We start from the raw sequence: 5,626 nt of genomic DNA, 5'->3' as shown, positions 1-5,626 counted from the left end.
TGATTGGGAGGGATGGCAATATTTTTGATCCCTGTCAAGTCACATGTCTGGTGATTTAAAGGTTTCCTCAACACCTGCTGTTAGATTCCTAAGTTGGAATGTTAAAGGTCTGAACAATCCAGTGAAACGGTCTAAAATATTTTCTCATATGAAACGCCTGAACCCAGACATAATATTCCTACAGGAAACACATTTGCAAAATTCAAATCAAGTCAGGCTCAAATATCCATGGATTGGGGAGATTTATCATTCGAGCTTCAACTCAAAAGCTAGAGGAGTTGCCATAATATTTAATAAGAATATTCATTTTACAGCATCAAGAATAATGAAGGATATAAATGGCAGATTTCTTATAATTGCAGGCTCCTTGTTCCACACTCCTGTTTTATTAGTAAACATTTATGCACCAAACTTTGATAAACCAGATTTTATAAACAATCTAGTTAGCACACTTCCATATCTTGATACTCATTTGTTAATTCTAGCTGGAGACCTGAATTGTGTAATGAATCCATCATTAGATCGCTCCTCATCTCGGTCCTATACACAGTCTAATATGTCTAAATCTATTTTGGATTTTGTGTCCCAAAATGGATATGTAGATCCATGGAGGACACGGAATCCACTAACAAGGACCTATTCTTTTTACTCTCAAATACACCAATCCTATTCCCGTATAGATTATTTTTTTGTTGATAGCTCTTTAATGCAGAGAGTCACGTCTTCTGAATACTATCCGATTGTTATTTCAGACCATTCTCCTCTAAGCATTGATATAAATTTTATAAACAAACCCAATTCTAGTCCTCGTTGGAGATTTAATACTCTCCTGTTATCAGATGAGCCATTTAATAAATTCATCTTATCATCAATTGATGATTTTCTAAGGTTCAATAAGAGCGATACAATTTCTCCCTCACTACTGTGGGAAACATTAAAAGCTTATCTTCGGGGTCAGATTATCTCTTTTTCAGCTAATATTAATAAAAATCTACGCACTAAGATATCAGAAATATCAACAAAAATTCAGAATATTGATAGGCAAAATGCCGTTAATCCGTCACATGATTTGCTGAAACAGCGACAGGATCTTCAGATGGAATTTGATCTTTTAACTACATCTGATGCGGAGCGACTCTTGATACGATCTCGAGCCACTTATTATGAACATGGGGAAAAACCAAGTAGACTTCTGGCACATCAATTGAAACGAAAAGCCGGCTCTCACATAATATCACAAATCAACGATCGGTCGGGCAATCTTGTTTCAGATCCTGTCTCTATTAATGATACTTTTAAAAAATTCTACTGCAATTTGTATAAGTCTGAACTACAAGCAGACTCAAATGAGCTATGTGCCTTTCTTCAGGATATTGACATACCTAGGATAGACAAATTGCTTTCTGACCAACTTGAAGCTCCCATTAAATTAGAAGAAATATTTGCGTCAATTAAGGATATGCAAAGTGGTAAAACACCTGGCTCAGATGGTTTCTCTGCCGAATTTTTCAAAAAATTTAAAGATAAAATAGCCCCTCTTCTTCTTGAGGTTTATAATGAGTCATTTGGGCAGGGCTTGTTGCCTCCCACCTTGACTCAGGCCTCAATTTCTCTCCTGTTAAAGAAGGATAAGGATCCTACTGCCTGCGAGTCCTATAGACCTCTTTCACTTTTGAATGTGGATTTTAAGATTTTGTCTAAAGTACTCGCGACTCGGCTTGAGACAGTTCTCCCTCGGATTATTTCACAAGAACAGAATGGATTCATTAAAGGTCGCCAGTTGTTTTTTAATACTCGTACACTGTTGAATACAATTTTTTCAACTCATTCCTCTAAATCTCCTGAAGTGATAATTTCTCTTGATGCCGAGAAAGCTTTTGATCGAGTGGAATGGGAATATCTCTTTGCTGTTCTTAATGGGTTTGGTTTTGGAGAGAGGTTTGTGTCTTGGATCAAGCTACTTTATACATCCCCTCAAGCATGTATTCTCAGTAATTCCGTCCAATCTGATTATTTTACGGTGGGACGTGGTACTAGACAGGGTTGCCCTCTTTCTCCCCTCTTGTTTGCGTTAGCCATTGAACCCCTATCCGTTGCTCTAAGATCCCTTTCTTCTTTTCATGGAATCGTCCGCTCTGGTGTCGAGCTTAAATTGTCCTTATATGCAGATGACCTTCTCCTGTATGTCTCTGACCCTTTACGGAGTCTTCCCCCAATTTTAAATATTCTAGAAAAATTTGGATCATATTCTGGCTATAAAATTAACTCACTTAAAAGTGAATGCTATCCAGTGAATTCATTAGCTTTAAAGCTTAAGCCTTCTGATATCCCTTTTAGGCTCAGTCCCTCGGGATTTAGGTATTTAGGAATTAATATTACACGTACTTTGCCCTCAATGTTTTCTCAGAATTATGCCTCACTAGTTTCCCAAATTGCATCAGATTTACAGAGATGGAACTCTCTCCCTCTTTCATTGATTGGTAGGATTAATATTATCAAAATGAATGTGCTACCTAGACTTTTGTTTTTATATCAAAATATCCCTCTGTTCTTGCCCAAACAGTTCTTCAGGTCCCTGGATCAGATGGTCTCATCTTTTTTATGGAACGGAAAGGCCCCCAGAATGAGACTTTCTTTATTACAACAGTTCACCACAAACGGGGGTCTTTCTCTACCTAATTTTACAATGTATTACTGGTCCTCACATATCCATAAACTGACTTATTGGTTAAATTCACCTGATCTGATTTGGTGTAAACTTGAAATTCAGTCGATTTCTGCATCTTTTTCGCCCGCTTCAATTATTTATTCATCATTACCAATTAAATTATCCTCAGTTACTACAAATCCTATAGTGCTCTCAACACTCAGGATCTGGTCACAATTTAGGTCCCACTTTAAATTTGTATCACCCTCTAATAAAATGCCGTTACTAAAGAATCACATTTTTTCTCCAGCATCTAATAATGCTGCCTATAGAATTTGGTATGAGAAAGGTATTAGAACAATGAGAGACCTGTACGAAGATGGTTTATTTCTTAGTTTTTCAGAATTGTCTTCTAAATTTAATCTACCCACTTCACATTTGTTTCTTTACTTCCAAATTAGGCATTGCGTTTCATCGCAGTTTCAAAATTTTCTAGCTTTGCCTACTGACCCACCATGGGTTGAACTCTTAGTTTTGAGCCCCAATTTGAAATCTCCTCTTTCAATTATTTATGGAAAACTTATGGCAATAGAGGCCGATTCATCGGGTAAAACTAGAACTGCATGGGAACGTGAACTGGGTGTTAAACTATCAGATTCATGGTGGGATAAAGTTATTCTCAGCATACGTCAGAGTACACCATGTGCCAGACTACAGTTAATACAATTTAAAGTAATAAATAGAGTACACTTCTCAAAAACACGTTTATCTAAAATGTTCCCCTCAATACCAGACCAGTGCGATAGATGTCAGACTTCACCTTGCAACTTAAGTCATATGTTCTTTTTCTGCCCAAAACTGCAAGGGTTTTGGAAATATTTTTTCTCCATACTCTCAGGAGTTTTTAAGATTCAGTTTCAAAGTGATCCACTTATTGCTATTTTTGGAGTTCCTGGGACCACACTTAATCTATCCCGCCAGCAGGGGGAGGTCTTGGCCTTTTGCTCTCTCCTTGCCAGACGTTGTATTTTGCTCGCCTGGAAATCTCCCACACCACCATCCACATCACAATGGCTTAATACTGTAAGATTATACTTGAAGATGGAAAAAATTTTACTAACAGTGAAAGGTAGTTCAGAAAAATTTACCCACAAGTGGACACCCTTTGTGTCATATGTAAAATCTTTACCTTCATAGCGTATAGACTGATATGATTGACTCATCACATTACCATGTGACTTGTTTTTAGAGGATAAATGAAAGACTGAAATACTGTTTTCCTTTTGGTTTGTTGGGTCCCTCCTGTTCGTTCCTCCTCCCCCTCTCTCTCTTTTTTTTTTTTTTTTTTTTTTTCTCTTTTTTTTCTTTCCTTATTTTGTCTTGTTTTTGGTTAAGGGGGGAAGGGGAGGGAGGGGAAGAGGGGAGGGAGGGGGGAAAGGGGGAAGGAAAAAAAAAAGAAAAAATTGGAGAAGTCATGTAAATTCTGTTTAATGTATGTAATGTCAATTATATATTCTCCTGATAAATAAAAATTAAAAAAAAAAAAAGAAAAAAGCAAGTAAAAGACCATGGATAGATGGGTTCGAGTTTGTGTCGTGTTGAAGAAGCAGTCATGTTTGGAAAAACCACTATGCCGGTTGAGAACCTCTAGGCTCCAGTCTCCAAGGCCAAACATAAAGGCCTGAAAGGTCGATTCAGAGCCTTAGTGGGTGAAATCTGTTGCAGTACGACTGCTGTGGTTCCAGTCGACATACCAGAAAACCTGGAGTCTTCAATAGATCCAGGACCCATCCCAGAAGTCTTTGTCTCCCAGAAGGAATCTCCACAGGTCAAAACTGTGGACAGAGCGTCAAGGTGAGTCAGAGCGGGTCATTTGGATCTAGACTTTATTCTTCCAGGAGTCCTCGATGTGATGGACTCAGAAGATAGCCAGGATGAAGGCTTCAGCTCTGAAGAACCTGTTGACGAGGCTGTGAAGACTTGAAGACAAATTCTTAGATGTTCCCACCTGTGAAGGACAAGAACTTGATCCAGGTGTGAAGGAATTATCCGACGACAAAACGTCTGCCAGCTGATCGTGAAGCACGTCATCGAGCGAGCAGTTGAGAAGTCATTGCTGCACTGTCCTCCTGAAAGCAGTCAAGTTCTGCAGGAGAGACTGTTGGAGGAAATCTGGTCCGCTCTCCAGGGACAGCATTTTAATTTCTCCTCCAAAAACTTGAAAAAGGCCAGTAAATCCATCTTCAGATCCACGAAGAAGCATCTTGTTTGTGAAGGAGACGATCTGCTGCTTCTGTTGGTGATTGATGGTTCTGCAGCCGAGGAATACATCGCCCAAATTTTCAAGCTAAAAACTCCTGAAGCTCACAGAGAAATTGTCCATCTTCTCAAAGATCAGGATACTTTAAACCTCAGACACAAACAGAAATATGTATTTGTATTTATTTTTATATAGACATTTATATTTTTACACATATTTATATATATATATATATATATATATAGATAGATAGATAGATAGATAGATAGATAGATAGATAGATAGATAGATAGATAGATAGATAGATAGATAGATAGATAGATAGATAGATAGATAGATAGATAGATAGATGGATTTTTATGAATATTTATTGAAGTAAAAAAACATACTTTTTTATTTTTATTAAATAAATCATTCATTTTCTTCCGCTTATCTGAGGTCGGGTCGCGGCGGTAGCAGTTTAAGTAGGGAGGCCCAGACTTCCCTCTCCCCATCCACTTGGGCCAGCTCCTCCGTGGGAATCCCGAAGCGTTCCCAGGCCAGCCGAGAAACATAGTCCCTCCAGCATGTCCTGGGTCTTCCTCTGGGTCTCCTCCCGGTGGAACGTGTCCATAACACCTCACCAGGGAGACGTCCAGAAGGCATCCTAACCAGATGCCCGAGCCACCTCAACTGGCTCCTCTCGATGTGGAGAAGCAGCGGCTCTACTCTGAGTCCCT

The sequence above is a fragment of the Nematolebias whitei genome, chromosome 17 (genome assembly GCF_014905685.2).
Source record: "Nematolebias whitei isolate Nwh7 chromosome 17, NemWhi1, whole genome shotgun sequence".
NCBI lineage: Eukaryota > Metazoa > Chordata > Actinopteri > Cyprinodontiformes > Rivulidae > Nematolebias > Nematolebias whitei.
This window is presented reverse-complemented; position numbering follows the sequence as displayed.